The sequence below is a fragment of the Geospiza fortis genome, unplaced genomic scaffold, assembly GCF_000277835.1.
Source record: "Geospiza fortis unplaced genomic scaffold, GeoFor_1.0 scaffold98, whole genome shotgun sequence".
In the NCBI taxonomy this organism is placed as follows: domain Eukaryota; kingdom Metazoa; phylum Chordata; class Aves; order Passeriformes; family Thraupidae; genus Geospiza; species Geospiza fortis.
This window is the reverse complement of record NW_005054306.1, coordinates 7,893,583-7,920,967: the sequence shown is the minus strand read 5'-3', so window position 1 is coordinate 7,920,967 and position 27,385 is coordinate 7,893,583.

Sequence of the window (27,385 nt, the reverse complement as noted above, 5' to 3'; positions counted from 1 at the left end):
CCTTTCCCACTTCCCAATTCACTTCAATAGACTTTCCTCTTCCCTCCCCAGGAGGAAATTTCCCAGACACTGAAATCCAATCATGTCTAAACGACGCTCCATCTTCCTTCTCCCACAGGAGTTTCTCTCCTGGTGCCACTAATAGTTGTTCATCCACCTCCTCTTCCACCTTTTCAGGTGAGTGCTCCCTTGCACATCTCCATGGGGGTCTGGGCAGCGGTTGCCATGGCCCCTGTTTCCAGTAAGGGGCTTTCACTGCAAGAGGCAGTGAAGGGAGTGATGTAGCAGGGCAATCTGCAGGAACCTCTCGCTCTCACCATCCCAGCTGTGCCAGCAATAACAGCAACTGAGGTCTCTTAAGGCAAGAAAAGAAACAAGGACAGAAGTTGCTGCCCTCAGCACTCTGCTCCTGCAGGCAGCTGCCGAGGTTGGATTTATAGAAAGCCTACCCTGGCTTGTCTGTGGTGGCAATAAACAGCAGTGCCTACTGCTTAAATAATCCCCAACCTTTGAGCTTTGCACCTTTCCCTTTTTATTGGGGACCAGCTTATCCTTCTTGTCTTTAACCCTCTTGGTTTGGGTTTGTTGGTTTTTTTATCATAGCAGACTTTCAGTCTGTAGCAAAGCCGGCATAATGGATGTCCTGATGCCACAGACATCTTCATACAAAGCAAAACAAACAGAAAGAATGTGAGCAAAACCGTCAAAAAGTGTATGATGTGTCTTTGAAATCATTCCTGGAGAAAATCATGATGAAAATAAATTAAAACTTCCAAAATTCCTGTTCAATTAAATTGCATAAATAGTACCTGAAGCAACAGATACTGGAACAGAGCTGTTACATCTAAAACAAACAGCTTCCACACATTTTATATCCAGAAATTAGAATTCTTTCCATCAGTGCGTTCTTGAGTCTTATGCACTAATTTAGCTACAATGCAGCAGAGCTCACACTGCAGTAATAGAATATTGATTGTACAATGTTCAGAAACAAAGAAATCATGTTGCTGAACTTTATACACATGCATGTTGTTGCAGTGAGAAATCCACATCAATATTCCTTGCCAAATGTACCAAATCACCACGGGGCCTGCTGATGATTTAATTACAAAACATAGAATTTTCGGTGGGACAGAGTCAAGTTCTCATTAAACTAAAATTCCAGTAATGGAAATGACCTTGAGTAAAGAAAAAGGTTAAATGTTCAAACTCAGGAAAGTGGGATGCTTAGTTAATTATCCTTCTTTGCTGTTTATTAATATATAGCAATATACTTCAGAGTTGCCAGGGACTTCTCTGAAGATGAATAACATACCTGTAGTGCAAATTTCACATCCTAACTCAAAGTAACCTGCATTTTTGTAGGTCTTGATGGGTTTGAAGCCCAGTGTTAAATGAGTGATAATGAACCAGTGGTCACTGTGTGAGCATTATTCCTCAGAACAGCTTCCCAAAACACTTCTTCAAAACAAATCAATCATAATACAGGAGCAATTTGAGAGTAATGCAGGCTGCTTTCCCCACATTCCTTGCTCCTACCTCTCCTACAGGCCACACATCCCACTCCGCAGCTGGGAGGCAACTCCAGCATCCACTGCTGTCTCAGTTTGTTGCTTCTGTTTCATCACTGAATCTAATCACCCTCCAAAAGATCATCTCTTAACTCCTCTTTTGGATTTCCTGACAGTGGCATGAATATAGCATCCATATTATACATATTTTAAGGCAATTTCTGTGTAAAGGCAATTATAAAAAAAGGTATGCAGAGTCAAGCTTTTCTTTGAGGTTTTGTTTCATTGTTGGTGGTGGAGGGAGGATTAGACATTTAATCAAATATCACTGACAACTGCTAGACTAAATACTGGACTGATGATCTGATCCCACAAGGCAATTTCCATATTTCTGTTTTCTCATTTGGGAGGGAATAACATTACTCTGTTTTGTTCACTGAGCAATATCCTATTGATGATGCATTATTAACATGCATATCCATTAAGCATACTCTGGGACTGCAAGTATCTTTTAAAAAATCACTGGGAATAACTTTGAGACACAGAATACTTGCAGTAAGTTTTAACTACGCAATGCACAGAACTTTATAAGCAAACAAGTTCTGTATTCTTACATTTTTGACTAGAGATGTATTTCAGTATTTTGAATACAGATGTATTTCAGCCCATGCAATAGCAATTACTGTTAAAATAATAGCAAAGAAATCGACTGAGATCCTGCCCCCATCCATTTGCTTCTCCTCTCCCATTATGCTTTTACTGTCCTTTCATCCTGCAGAGACAAATGTTGATTACTCCCCACCAATTACCATTTCCCACAACAATATACAGTACAGAAGTAAAAAAATATTACAACCTGTACTTTTGTCATCTTCTCTGAGTTCTCATTAACTGTTAACTACATTTGACTTCAGAGGCAAATCTCCTTTAGAGGAGAAGAGATTGGTCCCATTAGAAGTTCAACCTTCCACCAGTAACAAATATTTCCTTTAAAATGCTTATAGTTATTTAGAACCTAAACTTGTCTTAATTTGACCTAAGAATAAAAACATAGTATCTATCTTTTTGATTAGTATTCCTTATGGCCTTCTATGTAATTACCTTAAAAGCGTTTACAGAAGATAATGCTTGCAACCAGCTTTTGTATCCCTTTGCATTGTCCCTTCAAGGCATTAGTTTCATATACTATAAAGCACAAGAAAGATGCCTTTATTACCACAATTCATTAGAATGTGCAAAACAGTGCCAAATGAAGAAGCATTTTTTACAATTATTGTTATTACCTAGTGTAATTCACATTTTGCTGACTAGAAAAAAAAAAGTTATCTTTTAAAATAAGCTTTTGTGAAAAGGAGGTGTTATTATAAACCCTGATGCAGAAAAGGCCTGAAGGCTCTTTCAATTTGCTACTTTGTGTTTGAAATCTATTAACCTGTACCAGCACCAGCTTAACTAATCTTGAACATTTTTGCAAGAAAAGTGCACCAATCTTATCTACCATCTAAGACACCAACATGGAAAAAAAATAAGGAATTCTGCTGGAGGACTTAATTTCAAAAAAACCATCTTCCCACAACTGGAACTATTATTTTTAGTGGATGGACAAAGCACACTAAGAGTTTTCATTTTGCATTCCACATTTTAATAGTTGTCAAGATTTAAAGAACAAATGGATGAAATCCCTCCTAAATTGTTGTGGAGCACCTTCTGAGGGAAGAAAAAGCTGTAGAAGAGCCTATCGGGAGTAGTTCCCTTAGGATTTTGGCTAGTGGAAGAGAAAGTCCTGCTGCAGCACAGAGAGCTAAGGAAGCTTTGCATTTGATAGGGTTCTTTAACCCACTGAGTCAGATTCCCCAGCAGTTGGTTAAATGGGGAAGCACCTCCTTTCATCTCTCTGAACACTTGTACCTGAGAAAAATTTGTTCTGGTAAACAGCAGGGCTACCACTTTTCATGTCTCCATGGGGGAAACCCAGATGGAAGAAGTTGCAGAACAAGAGATTTAGCTCCAGTTGCCCAGCGCCGCCAACATTTTGGGCCATTTCTTCCACATGTTAATAGTCTGCTGAGCCTAGAATTTGTTGCCATGTCTCTTCTCCAGCACAGAGAAGACACCTGTCTGAAAGATTCTGCATTTGCACAAGATGAATTCAGAGTTGAGAGATGAGCATCATAAGACTTCGATAAAAGGAACAGCACAAGATCACTGCCCTTGCATATTGGGCTTGAAATCAATAAACTTTGACCCAGTAATAATGACAAAAGCTGAAGAAGGCTCTCAGGAGGCTCAGAGTAAAGAAGTTTTACAAAAAAAATATAAAATAAATTATGAAAATATCTTTCTGTGTCTCAGAAACAATGTCTGCAGTAACAGAGGGTGGAAAAACCAGACAGATCAAACTCCAGGACTCCTTAGGTTCAGTGAATGACAGCTCCCAAACGAAAATCATGCATGCCCAAGGAGTTGAGATGCTGTGACAAGATGCTTCTTGAGGACCTCCAAAGCAGAGAGACTTCATTCACACCAGGAAACAGTCAGTTGCTTTTAGCTGTAATTTAAACAAAATAAATTTAAAAATATGAACGTGCTGTGCTCCATATCAGCAGTCAGCTATGATGGTATCATCAGAACTGGAGGTTCAGTGATTCAGTGACAATATTCTTTAACACATACAGAGTTGCAAGGGTCTTTTACAGAAACCCCGAGACCAAAACCATGAAATCCTCATACTCAGAGAGCACTGGCTTGTCCCTACAAGTTCTCTCCTGACACTAAGGTATCTGAGAAGTTGCAAACATTTTCCAGTGCGGTTTCGCCCAGAGCCACATAGATCCTCCGTGTATTGGATGGACATCTATATCATCTCCAGAAGGTCAGAGAAAACAGAAACTCTGACACTAGAGGAGACCAGAAATATTCATAGAATCATAAAATTGTTTGGGTTGGAAGAGGCCTTAAAGATCACCAGTTCCAACACCCCTGCCTTGCATAGGGACACTTTTCGCTAGACCAGGTTGAACCATTCAGCCTGGCCTTGGCCACAACAGGGTAACCTGTTCCATCGTCTCACAGGGAAGAATTTTTTCCTAATATCCAATCTAAACCTACTATCATCCATTTTAAAGCCATTCCCCCTTGTCCTATCACTATATTTTCTACTTGAGGGAAGACAGAAAAAGAAGACCAAAGAAACATGCTTTCAGGGATGCCTGTGTTTGGTGAGCTATTACTCTTGTTTCAGTGACAAAGCATTTTGTAGCTAGTTCATGAGTAGAACAAAGTAATTGAGGCAAACCTAAGACAAGAGCAGACTGGATTTAGACCCAAAAGATGATGTGTGAATCACATTTTTGTTCTAAAAATAAGGAAGACTGTCCAATAGTAAAAACCACATTCCACAAATGTCCAAGACTTTAAAAAATATTTGGCAGCCTGTGGTGCAATTGACTCTGGATCATTTTAAAGTAAAATAGTTTGCCAATAAAAACTACTACCATCATCAGGGTTTTATGTTAAGGTCCACATTGTGTGGTCAAAAAAAATGTAGACTCGATCATTTTTTTAAGTGGTGTCAAGTGAGGAGGTATTTCTCTTTAGCACTGGCAGCAGCTGCACACTTAAAACAAGCACATACACAGGGCAGGCAGACACAACACTGGCACTGCCTGTCTTGACTGCACATTAGGAGAATTAGCTTTTAAATAAAGACACTACTCTTTCCAGTAACAGAGTAGCTGATTTGGAAGTTGTGGCCAAAAAAGACAGGGTTAAAGCTCTGACAAAATTTAATTTAAAAATTAAAGATTTAAAATTAAAGATGCCTGAGAATGTGTTTTCCCCTTTTCTCTTTCTTTGAGTGGACATTTTGCTAGGCCACTGATAAATTAATCTGAATAAACTTCCTCTTTCCTCATGGCCCAGAAGACAAAAGCTTTCTCACCCTCTGAAGGGATGCCCCAGTCCTTGCATCCTCTTCTGCATCAATATCTCTCTAGATGAAGTGCTCCTTTAAGGCACACCCATGTAACAGAAATCAGATTGCATACTTTGAAAGAGACAGGATTTTTTTTCTCTCAGAAGGGAAAAGCATTACTAATTGGTAAGGCCAGACTACAGGCTCTCAATCCTACTTCCAATTTAAAATACTGATGGGAAGCCTAGAAATCTACCCATGCACAAGAAGGCACAAAAATGCCTTCAAAAGCACATAAATCAGGAAAGGCAGGAAATTAATTTTTAATGAATGTTATAGCTGGCCACAGAGTTCAACGACATTCTATTTCTAAAAGTACCTAGAAGAAGCCTGGGGCACTTTGAAAACAAACTTAGAGTCTGTCAATGTCAGTGTATCACTGGGCAAATAAAGGGAAGTTGAGGAAGTGGATGGACCGTCATCTGTCAAACAGCATGTTGAGAGGAAACTCAGCTGTTTTAACAACACATAACACCGAAAGGACACAAGTGAACCAGCCCAGACAACATAGGCAGAGCTCTGCCTGTGCTAAAAGCAGTGTTCAGCCATGCAGGAAAGATTCAGAGCTGTCTATTGGCTCTTTGGATAAATGAAGATTTAATTCATCACACTGCAGTAATTGATGTGATACGCTGACTTGTAGTCAATTCTAGGGAGCTTCTGGGTGTAGTTTGTAATGAAACCATTGAAAAATGGAATTCAGGAGTAGTCAAAGGGGAAATACTTGAGCGGACAGTCTACTCTTGTGTCTGAGGAGATTGGAGCAAATTCCAGGCTCTTGAGAAGTAATAGAAGTTCCATTAATTTCAAAAGCATCCAATTGTCTTCCAATTGCAAAAGGTTCCTTAGGGACAGTAGCAGGAATAGGGCTAAACAAAAAACTCAAGATGATTTTTTCCTTTTTTAAAAATTTTAACCACCAGCTCCTTCAGTCATGCAAAAATACCCCTTGCAACATAACACAATTCCTTACTAAGGAAAGCAGTTCTCCCTCCTTACATATTTACAAAACATAGCATTCTGAAAGTAATCAAGATTAACTTTTGAAGCAGACTGCAAATGTTAAATTAATTATATTGCAATTCTAAATTATTTGAACAATTTTAGCAAAATTTTCAGTGTGATTCAACACCTGCTATTTTTGTGTGCCTTTTTCCATAAGTCTCATTAAATAGGACATTGAACTGACACCTTTACTATACAATTCTTTTCATGTGTTCTTGAGAATTCTGTATGTGTATATTTTTTCTTATGGATTTTAGTAGGTTGTGATCTCTCAATATTAGCAACTTATTGAATGGCACATTCATTTAAAAGAAAGGCCTTTTTTATCGTTTTGCAGGATGTGTAAATTTAAAGATAATGTATTCTGTACCAGCTCCCCAATAAGATAAAATATATAATGACATTATCCAGTAACTTGAGTATTTTACTGACTTTATATTCTGGCAGTACGTTTCATGCCTCATTTGGTAGAAAACTCATTAGACTAGTGCAAACTATGTTTTAATGCAATAGGTTAAGACTTCTTCCCCAACTAACTTGAGTCAGTTTTTTTCTGTACTTTCATGCTCAAGTTAATAAATTGCAAACTTTCAGCTCCTCAGCTTGCTCTGATCTCCTTTACATACCATTTATTGGTGGCTCTATATTTTGACAGAGAAAGAAGAGATAAAAGTCAAATTATCCCCTTGGGTTCATGGAATAAATGTTGCCATCATATTATCTGTATTCTTATGGGGCATTATATTTTATTGAGTTCTCAAATTGTGACAAGAGCATTCACTGAAACGCAGAAATGTCAATAGAAAATAACACTGAAGAGCAAAGAGCTGAGAAGATTCAAAGTCAGTTTGATAACTTTTAGTCACGATTTTGGATTTGATAGCTGAAATCAATTGGAAAATCTTCTGCTAGGATCTAGGGTAGTCTAACATCAGACATAAAAGTAGATTGCTAAAATGCCTCTTAATTATAGCTGGTGTAAGTGCATGCATTTAAGCATGCACATGCAGTAGGTTTTTTGGTTAAGCAAGTGGCTATCCAACCTATGGAAACTCAGGAGTGAATCCTTCAGCAACTCTGTGTTGCAAGCTTCAAGACATCTGAGATCAGAGTGTGTCATGGCCCTAACTCCAATATTCAGAGAACTGACTGAGTCTAGACCTGAAAGCAAATAGAGTAACTAGCAGAAAAGCACTGAATTCTTGTTAAGGTCATCCAACAAGAGTGCATTTAGCAACACATTATTTGTGATTATAAAGCAAGAGCCTACAGGACTGTGGTTAAGTCATGCACATTATATGGGGTGGAAAATACCAGTCCTAGTCTCACAATGTAGTTACTTGGGAACAAATGTGGAAATTTTTGGAAGAAAAATTGACATTTTAAAGGATCTGGCTATATTAGATGCTCTAGAACACAAAGAATAAATGCCTCTCTAATATTATACCTTTTTTCCTAAAATTGCATCCCTAGATAGGTTTGTAGGATTGGAGAACCACAAAATACTTGAGATTGGAAGGGATATCTGGAGGCCACCTGGTTCAACCTTTTCCTGAAGCAGGGCTTCCCCAGAGCCATTGCCCAGATCCATCCCCAAAAGACTTTTTGTGGAGCCTCCAAGGATGGAGGCTTGTTGGGGGAGTTGCCCTGCTGACCCAATGGAGAAAAGGCTTTTCCTTATATCTCATTTGAACCTCTCTTGCTTGGTTCAGTCAATGTTCCTTGTCTGCCTAGCTCCCTCTCCTCAGTCATATCCCCATGGCTATTGGGGGCTGTTGTTGGACCCCAAAATTTGTCTCTGAAGACAAATCAGATCTCATCCCTCAGCCTCTTGTCACAGGGCAATCCGTTTCCAGGTGTTATTAACTATGCATTTGTCCCTACTGAATTTCCTCCAGTTTGTTTCCCTAACCATGTGTCTTCGTGCAAATACAGTTAAGGAGGTGTCCCTCTGCATAAACTCTGGAGCTGTCACTGGGCTACCACAGCCACTAATAGCTCTTTTATGACAATTCCTTAGCAAGGGTGGAGAAAATAATCCACCTTTTAACCATCCCAGTGAAGTACTGAGAAATCTTCATGAGAAAAACTGTATGAAATTATCTCCACTGATTTTACCAGTGTTTGATATCATCAAGTCATACATTCACTTCAGGTCCACATGTACACTGTACACATAATTGTCAGCTATTAATGAGATTATTGTAGCCCAAAGGTGCTGTCACAATAGCACATCTAAAGGAACAAAATTATTAGGAGTAATTTCTAGGCCAATAAATATCACAGCAGAGGGAAAAGGAAAACAGGCTCATAGTGAGGATTGCATACAAAAATTAGGGTTTGAACACTAATATGAGCATGCATAGGAATAACAAATAGAAGATAATTTCACTTTGCGCCTTTGATACCACCTGCACTCTTCTTGTTAATCATTCCAGGACAAAAGCCCTGAGTATGTCAAAACAGCTACATTAAAATAAATAAATAAATAAATAAATAAAACCAACAAAACCGCCACCACCACAACAACAACAACAAAACTTTTGACAATTAAATACATTGTTATTGTTATTCCTCAAAGAATGAATACATGTCTCTCAGGACAGAATCATTCAGTTCTGTATCAGTTACAAATTTCTGAGATATATATGTATCCACTTAGCCAAAAATCAAGTGATTCTGCTAGGCATTGTCTTACCACCTCACTCCTGATTAGCTCTTCTGTCTCCTTTGGCTCTGAATTACAACGTATTCCAATGTCCTGCTTCTCCCACATCATGGCATATGATTTATTTGGATCTACATCATTGCTTATGTGGATCTAGAGATAAACCTTATCACCAGCTAAACCTTTATATACAAGTAAAAGCAGAAAGTCGCAATAATAAATATAAACAGTTTTTGTGTACCACATAACAAATTACACTCTCTACATAAGGTTTATTTGGTACTTGTTGGGATGACCTACATAATTTAGCTTTGGCTTTTGCATCTCTTGAGTAATGCAGGGATCTCATGCTCATGCTAATAAATTCTTTATATTACACCACCATGTCTCCCCTTTCCATAATTCATCATGCATGGTTTGGGGTTTTTTTTTGTCCTGTGTTTCATATCCAGTCCAATGCACTTCTGTTTTCCTGAGGGAGATGGATTGGAGAAAAATATGCAAACAGAAAAGAGAGACTGTTGGCACAGCACAGAGCTTACTTATGCGGGCACACACAGCACATGTTCTCTTTAACTGAAGCTGTGCAATAGTTGAATAATTCTGGCCCAGCACATCTGGTTTAAAGCATTGGAACCACTTAAAAAGTTATACATAAAGCAGGAGAAGGAGAAAAGAAAGCAATATTAACTCTAGGGTCTTCAAAGAGTGTGCTTTTTTTTTTTTCTGAGAAATAAGTATCCCACCAAGTTGATTCTCCTTAGCTTATTCAAATTCAAAAGTTACAGATGAAGGTCACATCTGAAACATCCTATCAGGATTTTTGAGTGAAGACTCATTAAAAAGAAATTGTCTCCCCAGAATACAACAATGTGAAAAGCCACGTTTATTTGCTTTTCACAGTCTCCCTCCTGTATACTCACTTTGCATCCTTATCATGCATAATATTTTTCAAGAGCCTTTAAGGTACTGTGAACAAACTGCAGTATTCTGAAACTAATTAATCTGTGGCACATTTGCAAGAAGCTACTGCATCTCATTATAGATATATACTGCTGTAGTGAAAGAACAGCTTAATCTTCCTAATATCTAGTGTTACAGGGTTTATTACACGGCTTCTGGGATGCTAATTCTTCACTTTCTTGACTATTTCTCTAATGATTGATAAACATTCTTACAAAGATGTTCAGGTAAGCTCATTACTCAGCTTTAAGCTATTTAAATTGTGGTTATTAATGTCTGTGACGTGTAACAAAAGCTAACTGCAGGTGTGAGGCCCAGGTCACCATCAAAGGATGTGGCATTTCCTGCTGTCCTGTCTTGGTGCCTCACAGGTTACTGGGAGGTCAGCAGCTGCACTGCAACCTTGCAGGTAAGCACACTAAAAATAATAAGAAAGGGAGAGAGATAGGATTGTGGTAATAAAGTTATGCGACAGCAGTAAATATTAAGACAGTGTCACAAATTACTTTGATTTAAGATAAAGCAACCAGCCATTCGTGAGTGTTGCACAGATCAAGTATTAGAATCCCAGGTTACAGAACAATAAAATGGTGCTGAGTTGTACTCCATTAATCTTACTGAAGATAAATTCTTCTCCCTCCCATATCCTCTCTTCCATGCACTAGTATTTTTCCAGTGGTACACAATAGCAGTTATAGAAGGTCTTTACAGATGAAGTGGAAATATTAATTTTAAAAAGTGAGAGTCCACAGCTCTGAAATCTCATTTTTTTAAAAAAATGTTGACCTTTCTGCATTGGTGTGAAAACACAAAGCTACAGTTCTTCAATGCAAGCACCAGATTTTTTATTTGTATTCCTCTCTTCATAATTTAAGTAGTTTTTTCATAGGTGATTCATGCTACCTGTGGTACCATTTTTAGCAAAAAACATCTAAAAATAATTCTCAGATGACTTGAATGTTTGCTAAGTGGCTGATTTACACACAAATACCTGCAACTTGCTGTACGCATGACTATTAGTGTATGAAAAATATTTGTTTTCCACTTGTCATAATTTTGTTGTGTTTTGTTGTTTTTTCCCCTCTGTTTACTCTGTTTCAGTTACCATATTAAAGGCCAGATCCAATACCATATGACAGAAACATCATAAATATTCATTGTGAGAAACTGCAAACAACCATTGCACCTAACAACTATCCAACTCATTTAGTAACTGATTATAGCTATCAAATACTTGCACAGAAATTAATGCACAAATATATGCAGAAAAGACCAGTTTTAGCCATAACATATTTGCAAGGAGTACAACACCCAGATCAAATCCTTACACAAATATTTGCCCCAGATGGAGTTCCCCCAAGATAGTTCTCCCTTTTTTTTGCTGAAGTTATTTTTGTTCTCCTCTCAGCAATGGCAGTATTCACAGTGTGTAGCAGGAAAAAAAGCTAATTTAGAAGAATGAATCACCAAACTGTTTCACAGCCTGTCAATATAATATCAATACTTCTAATTGCTATTGTTTATGTCATTAACAACCCATTCAAATAAAGCTGTTTAACGAAGATATGTTATCAGGTGTGGTATGTTACCATGGCAGATTCATTGTGGATTCCAGGAGAGATACAGACTTCAGAGGGAAATCTCCTCTTACTTATCAAGCAGAGCTGTTGAAACCTTGACACTTCCAATTTGCAGAGATCTATGCAAACCTTTCCCTTGGCATGGATTCAAGCCTCCTGAATTTCACTGTGAGCCTTAGGTTTGAATTAGTCCAAACCCCATAGTAATGCTCAGCCAAAATTGTTAATTTATGCCAAATTCACAGAGCCTTGAATGGTTTCCATTTCTTTTTAAATCAGTGCTGTACAGCTGGCTTAAAATTGGTTCAGGTTTGGCAGTACGCTCGCAAATTAAATCTGACTCAGCTCTGTACCCACACTAAATCATGCCTGGTAAGTGCAAACCCGCACGGGGAGGGGCAATGGGGGCCCCCACTGCAGGGAGACTTGGAGGAGCAGCCCAGGGGCAGATATGGAGAGCATGCAGCCCCCAGCTGCAGCAAGTGCCCCTTCCAGCCTGATCCATGCTGAAATCACTTATGGGATGCTAAGAGGCATCCAGTGTAAGTGGATACAAGCATACCCTACTTTCTGCCATGGAGATTCCTCCTCCCCAGGCATTGTCACATTTTCCTTCCTTACATTTCATCTAGCTGCTCTGTCCTCATTATGATAGCAATTAATATATCCCCATCATCTACCACTGACTAATTTTCAAGAAAAAAACCCTCCAGATACCATTTTTCTTCTGGGTTAGAGCTGCCTGAGGCAGATCATAGATGTGCCAGCACCCGGGGATTGAGTGCTTTGACTGACAAATGAGGACTGTCCACCTTGGGACAACGGTGGCAGTTCCCACTTCCATCTTTCTGCTCCCCTTCTCTTCCTCTGCTGTATGGGTGAAGAGACCCTCAGGTGGAGGCACTGTGCCACATTACCAGGTGAACTGGCACTCACTCCCCATTGCCTCAGTACAGCAGGACACAAGCTAAGGGAGCCAAGCAACAGCTGAGCCATCCAACAGGAGGGGCGAGAAGCTCTAAAAAAGAGTGGGATGAGCAGTCAGGAATGACTGTGGCTTTCCCCTCTCATAAATCTGCGCAGTTTCTGAAGGCAGCAAGTCAAGTGTCATGAACATTAATTCACCTCTGCTAGATCTGGGGTTTTTTCCCGCTAAATTTAAAGTGGGATTTGCTAAAACTCAGACACAATTGCAAAAAATGAAGATTTACCAATTTTTCAATGACATTCACCAATATAAAACAAACAATGAAGAAAAAAATATGTATTCAATCTTTACTTGTCAAGATAAGAGTGGAATCCAAAAATCACTTCAAAAGCAATGTAGCTATAATTTTATTCACATTTTGTTACAAAAGTACACTGATATAAATATATTCCCTATTTTACCCAAAGTATTTTGTAAAGTATTCACTTATTTTTCTGCATTCACAACACCTAAAAGAAAAAGGATATTTTGCTCTATCATAAAGTTGTCTGTTTCAGAAAGTACCAGCTGACACCTAAATCCAGTGTCTGTGACAACCAGTTTGCACACCATGTGCATCCATATCAAAGCTGTAAAGTCATTTGACTTAAATCAGCAGCAAAGTAATTCAAAATAAAAATAAACATAAATCAGAAAACTTCAAATTTTGAGTTTTATTTTTATGATTTCCTGAGCAAAGCACACAGGTCCTGTTTCCAGATGTGCTTACAGTAAGTAGTGCAGCTGCTCCTGGTTTCAGAGCAATGCAATGCAAATGAGCATCAGCAAGTGGTCTGAAAACAAAGCATCTTAAATTTTTTTTTTGTTATTTTAAAAAAAAATTGAAAACAACAGCAACAACAAATCTTTTCCTCACAATGGATATCTTTGCTAGAAATCTTCATTAGCAAACCAGTGAGGAAATGGCCCTTGGCGGAGACATGCCTCCCAACCCAGGAGGAGTGAGCTTTGCCTCTCAGGGCAGATGCCCAGAGCAGGGTTGGCAGTAGAAGCTGCTTCATGTGGCCTCCACATGGTAGTAGTGTCTGAGTGGCTGGACAAACACTCACGTCACTCACAGGACAATGTCCTCAATACCCATAGTTGGAGAGCTGAGTTAGCAGGGCAAAAAGAATACACCTGGTGTTTTCAGCTCCTCATACCAGAATATTCATCTTTATGCTTTCCTCACCCTGTCCTGGTCCTCCTTCTCTTCCCATCCACCTCAGCTGCCTTTCTGCCTCAGGCAGACATCAGAGAACAACGTTTACTGCAGGAGACCTCAGCCTGTGTACGGTTGCTAGGTGCCACCTTGGTCGATAGAGGTATTGCTGACAATGCTAAGGGTCATGAGGAGAATGATAGATTTTGTAACAGAAAATGTAGACTAAATTTAGCCCCAGCTTGTCACATTTGCAGAAGTTAGAGCAAAGCACTGATTTGTGGCACTGTGATGGAAGGAAATGTAGATGGAGTGATGGACCCTGAAACTAGTGCGCTTTCCTGGTTATTAGAAATCCATGTTCTCCTTTGCAGTGTCTCCACTCACATTCCCTCAGGGATGGTACCAAAGAGCTTCACAGAGGGCCCAGCAGGGCAGCATGAAATACATGGGATTGTGCGCCAAGAAGGAAATGTGTGATGGTTTCTAAGGGGATGCTGTGTGCCTCAGTCTGCCCACCCTTTGCAGCTTACAAGAAAATGCTCCTTCATCAAATGCTTTTATCAAACAAATCCAAATAATCCTAATGGGAAGGTAGTGTGTTTAATATGTTCTTGGTATGCTAGAATGGTTTCCATTAATCCTTCACATAGTGTTAAGATTTCAGCCAACAGTCATTCATTTTATTAATTCATTTTGGATTTTTTTAGTCATTTCTTTATCTCCTGCTGTTTAACACACCACCAAGATTTTTTCATTTCTGCTCTAGAATCTATTTCCTGCTTTATGCTAAAATTAAACCTTTTTCACATTTATTTTATAATGAATTTATTTCATTTATAGAATAATTATGCTAATTCCAAGTGAATTTATGATCATTTAAGGATGCAATTGTGATAGTATAACAAAATATTACTGTTTGCACTGAGTCACAGCATTTCCAAAATCGCTATTTTTATGAGAGATAAACACCTCCAAATTTATGAAGGCTATTACATGTTTAATGACAAAATTAAATGATAGCAGGAAGAGATAGAATTTGATACATTTAGACCAGGAGTAGAAAAAACTGAAATAACCAGAATGATTCTTTTGACAGAGAGAAACTCATATTCTGCACTGTTGCATAAGCTCTACATAAGGATAAGCAATGCCTGTCATCTGACAGAGACACTACTAGGTTTCTCTGTCATTAAACCAGAAACAAATTGGTGGAAATCCAGCCAAAGAATTTCCTTCAAGATTTGAGTGTGTAGCTTTGGAAAGAGCACTATTATTCTGTAAATCATTCTCTGGAAGGCTGTTCATGCGAGAAGTTATTGCAGAATGACTTGGTTTACTGTGACTTATGTTGGTCAGTTTCCACATGCTGACAGTCCCTTAAAAACAGGGTAGAAAACAAGGGGGAAGAGAGACATATATCTGGGAAACTGGGAGGTTTTGAAGGGAGGAGAGTAAAATTGACATTAAAAATGATGAGCAAAATGATGTGGTGCAGGAGAGATTATGACCATCTGTGCATATGTGCAAAGTAAGGTGCTGTTCTATTCATGCTGCAAATGGAAAATCATGGAAGGGGGAAGACAGTAATATCCTTTTGCAACTTATGGAAGAAATGAGCTAGTGCATTTCTCTTTGCACAGTCAACACTACAGGTATGTTCCCAGCAGGAAAAAGGAAAGAGACCAGTTGAGCAAGACTTGGGTTATAAGTAAAAATTGGAAACCCTAACTCAAAAACTTGAGGGGAGCAGCAAGACCCTGCCATTCACACAAATGATGCCTTTTTGCAGAGAAACAAGGGGCGGTCCCTGAGTTCTGAGCATGGCTGAGGTGGGGAGCCCTGGGCATAGAGGCATCAGGCCAAGAAATGGGACACTGCTTGCCACAAGCCCCAAGGCTTCACCACTCAAAGAGAGAAGAGCAAGAAGGACATACAAGCCCCAGGGAACTCTTGGAGGCAGTCAAGGAGGAGTTTCCTTTCTTCCAAATGGGCAAGTGAGATCATCCTACAGAAACCAAAGGATTCAGTGATTTTTCATTTTTCAGCAAGAGAATGCCTGATTTGCTTTCCCCCCAGCACTGGGTATTTGAGTATCCCAACAAAACATCCCTCCTTCTTTTCTCTTTCTTCCTGCTGTTTTTCATACTCTGCTCACAGAAAGGTAAATTAGTATGCAGGGTAGAAGGCAGAGGGGAATGAGGCAGTCATTGCAGACTTATAAGAGGAGACTTTGATATCTTGGATAACATGATGCAAACAAGAATTCTGAAGCACAGGAAGAAACTAGAAACCTACCTTGCCCACGATAAGTCAAAGTGGAAATTTTTTTCTTAACCTGGATGGGCATATGGACAAAAATATCTCTCTTTACATCTTCCTACAGATGGTACTCTGAGTGTACAGTTAGAATCATCAGCATTAAACCATAAGATATGAAGGTCACTTATCTAAACTTCCATCCAGCCCTAAGCAATGTAGATGCTAATATACACTCATTACTTTGAAAAATCAGATGACTCATAAAATGGGAGCTAAAATCTTCCATTTCCCGGCATTATTGTGGCATTTTATTAGTTAAGACTATAATAAGGAGCAAATTCTCCCCATCATCAACATTTTTTTTCACACTGTTTAGGGGTTTACAACAAAAGCTTCATTTCAATATTGTTAATTTTTTTTATAATCCACCATATTTTTACATTGTTGTTTTTATGACTTCTCAATTTCCATCAGTATATTAACAAAGAACCCTTCAACTACAGCTGCTTTCTAAAATAATATAACTGTTACTTCACACTTTTTAGTAACACCAAGGATCAGGCTTTGATTACTTTTCATCAGAGCTGAAGGGGCAGGACTAACTCAATCTTCTATGGCAAAGTAACTTACTCAGCGGACAAGGGAAAGGCTGTGGATGTGGTTTATGCACTTTAGTAAAGCCTTTGACACCATTTTCCAAAGCATTCCTCTGGTCAAGCTGGCTGCTCATGGCTTGGCCAGGGTTTTACCCAGCTCACTGGGTAAAAAGCTGGCTGGATGGCCAGGCCCAGAGAGCAGTGGTCTGTGGGGTTACATCCAGAGGTCAGCACACACAAGTGGTGTCCCACAGGGCTCAGTACCGGGTTCAATCCTGTTTAATATCTTTATCAATGCTCTGGATTACAAGACAGTGTGCCTTAGTCAGCTTGCAGGTTATACCAAGCTGGGCAGGAGTGTTGATCTGCTGTAGGGCAAAAAAGCTTTGTGGAGGGATCTGGACAGGGCAGATCCATGGGCCAAGGCCAGTGGGATGAGGTTCAACAAGGCCAAGTGTCAGGTGCTGCACTTGGGTTACAGCCTCATATAGGCTGGGAGAAGAGTAGCTGGAAAATGGCCAAAGGGAAAAGAACCTCGTCAACAGCAGGTGAACATGAGCTAGGATGTGCCCAGGTGGCCAAGAATGCCAATGACATCCTGGTTTGTGTCAGCAATACTGTGGCCAGTGGGACCAGGGCAGTGATTATCACCCTGTACTCAGCACTGGTGAGGCCACACTTCAAATCCCGTGCTCAGTATCAGACCCCTCACTACAAGAAAAGCATTTTGGTACTGGAGTGTGACCAGAGAAGGGCTGTGGTAATCCCATATCCTCTGAACAGAGAGAGAGACATAGCTCTCCCAGCATTTTCCTGGGAAGCTGTGAGAAAGCTCAGAGAAAAGAATGAGAAGCAATTCTTATCTTCGCTCACTTCACCCGTTGTTGTGCACATGTGGAATGTGTTATGGAGATTTTTTTACTAAAGTGTGATTTCTTAATTGGCCACTGGTGATGGTGTTTTGGATTCAAGGACCAGTTGGATCCACCTGTGTCATGACTGTCTGTATGGGCAATGAGTTTCTTAATATAGTATAGTAGAATAAAGTGATTGATCAGCCTTCTTCAATCATGGAGTCAACGCTAATTATTACCACCTTGGAGATGGATGCCCTGCTATGATAAAGGACAACAAAGCTGGTGAAGGTTCTGGAGCACAAGTCTTGTGAAGGGTGGCTTGAAGGAACTAGAGATGTTTACCCTGGAGAAAAGGAGGATCAGGGCTGACCTTATTGCTCCCCACAATCACTTGAAAGGAGGCTGTAGTGAGGTGGGGGGTCACTCTCTTCTCTCAGGTAACAAGTGACAGAATAAAGAGGAAATAGTGTCTCAAGTTGCACCAGGCAGGTTTAGATTGGATGTTAGGATATTAGGAAACATTTTTGCTCTGAAAGAAATTTTTCACAAAAGTTTTAAATTCCAAGTAAGTTCTGAATATTGTTCATACCTTCAGCACTCACAACTGAAGAAAGCCTAAGGATTTTGGTTAGAAGATGGACCTACATTTAATTCTCTGTATAAAATCCAAATGAATAGTGTTTGCCAAATTCCTTGATTCTGAAAGGTACAAGTATTTACAAAAGTAATATATAGTCATAACTTTGACACTAAGACAATTTTAGAATAATTTTAACTTTCTGAAGATTCTTGGGTTCTATTGTAAACTCTTTTAAAATAGTTAATTACCTTTCCTGGATTTGGATTCACAAACCAAAATATCAAGCATTGTAACATTGAGGTTGTCTAGGGAAGTGGTGCAGTCACCATCCCTAATGGTATTTAAAAAATGTGAAGATGTGTCACTTAGGGGACATGGTTTAGTGGTGGACTTGGCAGCACTGAGTTAATGGCTGGACTCAATGATCCTAAAGGTCTTCTGCAACCTAAATTATTCCATGATTTCATTACTTGTCTCTAGATTAAGATACCTACATGTACTATTTTATCCAAGTTCATGTGTGACATATTCAGTTAGGTATCTTACTCTGGAGATGAATCCCACTCTAAACCCTTACTAGTGGGATTGCATAGGACTCTGTTAGTCAGCTGTGTGCATTGCAATTCCAGTGGTTGTTTTTTCTTTTTTTTTAATTTTCTTTCTTTTTTTTGAGAAGACAGACCTACAGAAGTTCCTGTGACTACTCACACTGTCTGCACACCAATATATATGCACCCGAGAAGGTAGCAGCTCTTTTCTCTGTATTGATGGAACATAATGAGTTCATATAGTTGTTTTTCTAATTTCTACTCATGAGGGCAAATGTTAGTGATAGATAATTTTTCCAGCTTTTTCTCTTCCTTTGCCACGCTATATCTAGGCTGTTATATATTTGTCATGGATGCCTCTTGCAAAAAAGCCACTGACACCAGTAGATTCACAGTTGTAAGAGCCTGATTTATCAGAGTTAGAGGTATTTTATTTCATCTAGACTAAAATGACTGTTATTATTAAAGTACTTTTCTAATTATGAGCTATTTACTCGTTCAATAATTGATAGTTTTGCAAGATAAAATCTCACAAAGGCCATGGTTTTCATATAGTTTGTTCATTTTCTGTAGGCCCATTACCCCTGCGATTAGTAACTTCTATAATTCTTTTAATGAGACCAAACAAAACAAGTAACCTTTCCACTCAAGGTGCCTTTTGACAGAAAATCCACCAGTGCACCTCTATTTTCCAATACCAAGCACCCAGTTTTCACACAGATGTCAGTCAAATCAGTCTGACTTTCACTGAGAGCCTACTCTCAAGCTTTTATATCCTCAGAGCATTCTTGTAGTTCCATTTCCCTATATACAACAAAACCTCACCAGCATGCAGATCTTTGTGGCTATTTCACTTCCTTAATATCCCACTTCATCACAAAATGTATGAAGCAAGGATATATGAAGTACACCAGAATTCTCCATGGAGATTGGACTAAACAAAAAAAACAAGATCAATAATTCAGCAACACTATGAGATCATATTTTACCTCCTCATCCAATGCAATTAATGGCCAAATGATGCTTGTCTGGCTTTGAATGCCAAGTCCTTTAATTGAAGAGGGTCTTTGTGAATAAGTTAGACTATGACTTGGCAACAAAGAGGAAAAGAAATTTCATCTGTACTACTGAGATTACAGCTGCATAAACCAAACATTCAGCCCCCTCGATGAGTGAACTAACTAACAAAACCTAATCCCCAGGGTTTTCCACCAAACTGGCTTGCTCTCCCATGTGCTACAGGAAAGATTCCCTCTGCCCCCTTCCTACCTAGGCACCCTCTGTAAGATGAAAGTGATGGGAGCACCAACACAACCACAGCAAACACTGCAGTAGTCAAAGCTCACCACTCCCTCCCACCTCCCCCATGCCCCAGCAGAGCACTCCATAATTTTAAGTCTGTCCTGACAGCTTTATTGGGCCAGAACCACAGTGCTGATCCATGCTGGATTCAGCTGCAAGCCTGGATGATCTTTCTGGCTTGGCTCTCACCCTGAGCAAGGATGCCTCTGGGAAGTTTCAGGTCCAGTTCACAGTCATGCCAAGGAAATGGGCTGCACAGCTCAGCTGAATTATTTTGCCTCTATCAATCACCTTCTGACTACAATGCACTTTGGTGATGTTCTTCCTTTTCAGATTTGACCTCATCCTCAAAAGTAGTCTTCTTCCAGTGTATAACCTTGTGCTTGCTGACAAGACAACAAGTTAAACCTGGCTCAGTACTGTCATTAAACTGTCATCTAGTACAGCTATTTTTGAGGATCTACTCTTTGCATCTACAATGCTTTGGCTTATCTGTACCAACCAGAGGCTCCTCAAATACTTTATTCTTCATGTCATGCCTCAGGTGGCAATCCCCTTGCCCTCTCCTCCCAACCCACAAACAGAGTCTTCAACAGCTTGTGTCAGAATGGGGGTTCTGAATTTCCTGTTAAACTTTTTTTTTTTTTTTTTGTTAAGCAAAGTCTACACAGGCCTATCACAAGTAATTTGCAATCTAAGAAATTATAAGCAGTATAAGCACTGATGACTTAGACCTGCAAATCAAAGTATTTTCTTGAGTCATATCTGCCCACACTGGCAGGTGACAGGAACATCACGCTTCACTTGGCATGCTCAATTATAGTGACTAAATCAGTTGCTCAGTGTAGAGGTGGTCTCTCAAGTCCAGAAAATGTGGAGCAACATTTACACACAGATACAAAAAAAAAAAAAAAAATCCCAAAACAAAAAAAACTAAAAGGAAAACATGGTGATGGCCATTCCTTGATGCCTTCTGGAAGTTGTTGTGCATTAATCAAAGATCTGGCTCTGGCTAAAGACAGGGAAGAAACACCTTAACAACCATAAGACGTGAAACTCGGTGGTTTACTAGTCTACTTCTGGCCTTAAAATCTAAGATTGCCTGTCCATCTAAAGCCTTGTACAAGATCAAATTGGCATCAAAGGCTTGTTGTATTTAAAGACTAAAAAAAAACCCAAAAAAAGTAAACTTTTAAACCTGCATTTCCATTCTGAAATAGCAGCAGTGTCAGTAACTCCATTACTCAGTCTGCCAGTAAAAGTGGAGGCACAGAGCAGACATGTTTCCTGCCTGCCAGCCCAGCACAATTTTGTCCTTTCCATCACACATAGGGGTAGTAATGCAAAGGTTAGCAGGCCAAAGTGCTTGCCTGCAGGAAAAAACAAGATCTGGTCCTTTTGCCAGGTGTCCTATCACAGCAGGGGTAACAGATGGGAAGATCAGAAAAACTTGGATGCACTAAAAAGCTGCTCCGTTGGGCAGCATGCTACCTCTTTGAAAATATGACCTTCCAAAGAGAGCTTCCTTCTAAAATCACTGGCTTAACATTGCCTTAGGCTGAAAGGGAATTTCAATAAAATAATTTGAGGTAAGCAATAGGTCTGATACTTCTGCTTGTGTTCTTGAAAAGGCAAATTTACAGCTGAATTAGTCATTAGAAAGTCAATCCACAGCTGTGACAAACAAGTGAAGAGCTATTCAAGTCACAGCATCACCAATAGTATTAATGATCTTGGTAATGAAAAGCTGATGAGTTTTAACAAGTGTTATCTGACACACAAGATAAATACTATTAAATATGAAAAGTCTTTTTAATTACATGTGGAGTTTAGAGGCTCCTGAAGGCCGAGCTCATTGGTATGCAGCCAACCCCCTCACCTGTCACTAGGCAGGATAATGCCATCACTCAGTCACTGCCAGCACATCCTGAGCCCTGGCTTTCCACAGCACGTGGAGGTACGGGGATTTCTGTTCTGGATCTTTCCATAAGGCAGCCATAGGCTCAAGGCAATTCCAAAACCAGTGCTGGTTTAGTTCTGTACAAGTGGGTGGCAGAGCTCCCAGGCAGACAAAAATGTTATCACATTTAAATGGATTTAACTGTGTGTTTGTTTTTCGTATGCAAGGCCCTTAAAGAGATGCTTATATCATGTTTTTCTCTGGCACTTGCAGTCACAAAGGCATATTGTAGCTCTTTCAAGAGAATTAAAAAGGCACAGTCCAACAGTCAATTCCTGGTCAGGTTTGTAATTTAGAATTCAGCAGGCTTGTTTTAGTGTCTGTGATAAACACTTTGCTCAATTGCTTATAAATACCTGTCTGCATTCCACTAAGATGATGTATGTTTAAGAAAATACATCTTTCCCAACCTTCACACTTCTTTACACCTGTATTTTTATACCAAAATTTAAAACAGCAGATAAAAGATGAGTCTTTTTCATCTTAATAGGTGTTATGCTTTCTTAATATTTGCAGTGCTTCAATTAAGTTGTGTTGGTGAATAAAATTTAACCTGGTCTTGTGAGTAACAGAACCACTTCCTACTACTTCTACTCTATGGCAGGAGCACAAGACAGAAATACAATTTTATAAAGTTTCACCTCTGGCTATACTGTCCCTTCCACAAACCTCTTTAAATATCCTTATATTTAACCTTAAAAAGCTGAGTCATGTCCACACTACTTTGGAGGGTAGGCCCGGGGTCCAGGGCCTCTCTTGCAGAGAATGTAATAATGAACCATGCAGACATAGAGGGATTAAAATCCCAGATGAATGATTTTTTGTGCAGTATTTTCTTAAATAAATCAAGTTTCAGTTTTTATTAAATTGTAACATTGGTCCATTTATGTCTTATACACATATATCAATATAATTTATCAAAATATTATATATATTAATTAAATTTCAATAGTATATATACAGCTATAATTAGCCTACTAAAAAAATCCCAGTTTCATTTAACAGAGAACTCAAGTAAAAAGACTCCTAAGCCAAGGTCCTGTGAACATTTGCTAACCAATCTCACTTTTTGTTTTCTGAGGAAGAAGAAATGAACTCCTAACAGGTATGTGAATAAGACACATATAAAAATATATGGTGTGAATTTCTATGTCTGTTGTCCCAAATTTCCTGGATCCACTCAGGTAGAAAATGATGTTTCCTATTTTTTCATTTATTTAATATTTATTAAAATAATAGTTCATATTTCATTGAAAACAAATTCTGGCTATGGTAGAAAACAAACTGGGAGCAAGTCCTAGAGAGGGAAGTTGAGAAGGGAGAGAGTAGGGTAGAGAATGAATTTATCAAGTAGTTTCACTTCACTTACCAGGTATTTGAAAACAAAGGTAAAATCCATTTCTCCCTGGCTTGCTGAGTGACAATCCAGCTGTAAGTCCTATCCTGCTCATTTTCACTGTGGGCCATCAGCACTGAAATGCATTTGTGGGGATTAGTGGTTCTTTGAGTGGCTGTTTGGGTGTCACTCAGGTAGCAGCTATGCTGACAAGCATAAAGTGTGCAAACTCCAGAAGGAACCAAGACCCTGTTGTGCCTCCCAGGCTGGGATTTTACAATTGGTGCTGTCACTTGCTGTGGAGTCCCTTCTGGCTGCTTTTAACGGGATCATGCATTATTGTACAACAGATTCTACTTCTAATTGGCAAAAGTTGCAAGACCTTACTGTGTAAAATGTTTTTCCTTTGATATGTTCCACACTATTGCTGCCAGGAGCTAAGGACCCTCAGCCCTCCCAGGAGCTGCTCAGATCACCTCAGGATCCAGTCTGCTTCAGCCTGTTAACATTCCCTGTGCATTATATTATTATCACCATAGAAACAGATATAAAGTGCATTTGACTTAAGGAATAAGCACAATTAATATTTTATAGCTCAACTTTAAAATGCTTTTAACTGTTTATAATCAGAACCAGATACTCTCAAATTTTGAAATGATACATCATTTTTTAAAGTTTTAAATCTGCCTCCATTAAAACCACTGGAGGTGTTAAAGACATGCCTTTGACTTTTAATGTGAATAAGGCAAACTCTTAAGTATCTGATCTACCCACAGGATATTTTTATGAATGATGGAATATGATACCCCCATGAGGACACGGTAAGAGTTTCACATCTTTACAATACCAAAGAGCCTTGATGTATTTATTACTTACTTTGTACTGCCCTAAGCATTTGAGAGGCCAAAAGAGAATGCTGAAAGGAAAGAGATCAGCAAAAAAACCACAGCATGAAAAAGATGTGAGGTTTTTCAGAGTATCAAAAGGAGATGAAAAATTTAACATATTTAACTATGGAATTTCTATGAAACTATAATTTAAACAATTGAACCAAACACTGTGATTCACTATACCTCTGGGACCAACCACACTGCAGCAGCATGTTAAAAACACAGCACATAACCAACCATGTGTCAAAACTGGCCAACCACATGGACAGCCTTGTCTGCAGATACCCACCTGAGGAAGCAACCCATTGCATTTGCCAGACCTGTCCTTGCACTATGCTTCTGGGTGGCAACATGCATTAAACTTTTCTGGTCACTTCACAGCTCCCAGCATGGCTCAGTGGCACTGTGGGAAGGAGACAAGACACCAAACTGCACAGTGAGAAGCTTCAGCCGCTCATTCTGAGCTCACTGTCTTCCTTGGGGAACGTCACAGAGTAAAAGCAGTATGCTTTGTGGCATGTCACTGTGCACCAGATCTCTGGGTGCCTTCAGACACCTGCCAGCTTAAATCATCAACACAAACATGCATGCACACATGAGATACACAGCACGTGAGCTGTCCTACACAGCAGACAGGCTGACACCCTTGATGCATTAAAGCCAGGGAAAACATGTGCGTGTCCCATCACCTCAGTGAGTTTAGGAGGCTCCTGCTTTGCCCAGAAGACACAGTCAGAGGATCAGTGGAGCACTGTTTGTGTTTATTGCACCTCCATGCCTGCTTTTCTCCAAAAGCAAAACTCCTGCTGGCTCCAGTGTTGCAGTAACAGAGGGAAGGTCATCAAAGGATATCATCAGAATATCATCACAGGATCTCACCATCCTCATCAAGTGAAATACCACAGATAACAGAAAGACTCCTCATACAAAATATTTTCTCTCTCAGGAAATGGAATTGTAAAAAGAAATAATTAATGGTTCATCTGGTAAAAGTTTACAATGCGTTTGATCACACAGCAGTCAGAAACTGCCTTAACTTTCTCTCTGTTTTTAGCACAAAGTGCAACACAAAGGCTCTAAAGGCAACAAAACCTCGTGGACAGAGAAATACATCATACGTGGGTGTATTGTAATTCACATGGACTTTGTTATGGTTTATTTTCTGTTCAACCCTGCCTTAAAAATGATCCCTTAAAATCACATGGAGATTTGCGACTACAAGTAAATGACACAAATATCTGTAAGCTGTGTGGCAAACACAGTGAGAAAAATCAACCAAAACTTAGCACTTGGAGTTATAAACTGCAGAAATATTAAGACCTTATGTAGTAATAACTTCATAGTATGCCATCTGGGAAATAAACACAAATGACTGGGAGTCATTTGGGAATATTTTTCCTATCCTAAAATAACCATTTGTGCTTTTTCATTTGATTGGTTTTGTTTTGGGGTTTTTGTTTAAAACCAAGAAAAGCAAACTGCTGTAAAACCACTGCAAGAAGACATTAAAAATTTAACATATTCCCAAACACAAATCTATCCATCTATCTGATATACATTGTAGTATTATCTTTACTCCACTATAGAAAGTAAAGTCACAAGAAACAATATATACCTGCTTATTTAAAATGGAATTAAACTCAGCTAAGAATCTGTTGACATATTTATAGTTGCACTCTGCATTCTTCCATTTATTTACAAGTTTACATCAAAATGCAGCTATTACAATAATAGTAAAGCATTCCAGGGAAACTGGGGATATTTTACCCTTGTTTTAAAGGCAGCTGGGCATCAGACACAGAAATCAAGAACCTGTCCAAAGGTGCATGGTGAACCATTATCAGAGGCAGAAACCAAATTCAGAGACCTGACTAGGGGAGAAAATAAAGCATAAAACTTGAGTTTAAAAAAACTGCATAATTGTTGTCGAAAGACATTGGGAAAGATGCCCCAGTGTCTCCCATGGGACATGGAGGAAATTAGGGTTTTTATTGTCCAATTCAGAGGTCTCTGCTCTGCTGCACATGAACAGTTCTGTACTTGTATCAGATGTGGGTAGGAAAAGTTCTTTTCCCTGAGCTACAAGAGATTATTAGGATTTCCATTCAGTGTGAATGTCCCCATACTACTCACTGCTAGGGCCTTCACTCCAAATAAAAACAAAAATAAACAAACAAACAAAAAACCAAAAACAAAACAAAACAAAAAAAAAAACACAAAAAGATTGCATTTTTCTCTCAGTATAAACTAGGAAAATAGGAAAAAAAATCTCAAAATTTTTCATATAAAGTAAAATATCCAGGGTGTTATGTCTGGAAGGTATAAACTCCCCAAAAGTTTTTTTTTTTTTCTCCAGACCCTGGTACTTTTGTATGCTGTTACTTCTATATCTTTCTCTCAGAGAAACATAGAAGCAGTAGGACTGGGAGATGCAGCCAAGTGCAGCCACCTGCAGATACTAGGAAAACCACAAAATATTTGCTGGAACAACAGATGCCAATGTTTAGCTTGCTACAGCTACTGAGGAGAAACAGGAGACGAAAAAAACATGTGCTTAACTTACTGAAGGATGGAGAGATTAAATTACAAGATGGCTAAATAAAAAAGTAAATCTGTGTTCATAAGTCTTTTCTGGGAGGTAAAAAATGTGCAGAATAAGCAGGAACATATAGATTGTTGTTTTCCTTTGACTCAAGCCACAGTATTATTTCTGGTCTCAGAAATCTTCACTCTCATTAAAAATGAGGTGTTCCTGACAGAAGTTTCACATTTTAGAAGTTTTCAGCCTGAGGGTCAGAGCTGCAGTGCGTAGGAGTTCCAATAATGTGAAGTGAAACAACGTAAATAATGAAATCAATGGGAAAGCTCCCATTTAGACAATCTAGCTCCTGGTGGACCTTGTGGTAAAACAGTAAGAATATATCCAACAGAACTGGAATCCTGGATGGCAAAAGAATTTAGGAAAATATATTTCTACAGTTCTTAATGTAAAAAAAACTGTGGAAGGAATTCAACCATTTGTCACTACAATGTCCCTCCTGAGGATGAAATGAGCTGCCTCTCCAAGAGCCCAGGCTAGCAGTGAGGTGTGGCATTTGTGTGGGAGAACAAATTGTTACTGGGGAGAGAAGCTGCATTCCTTGATTGTTGGGCATATTGACAATAAACCTTTATTTTCTGACAATGAAGACTTTTAAACTTAGTTTTCAAGGTAAAAGGAAAAGA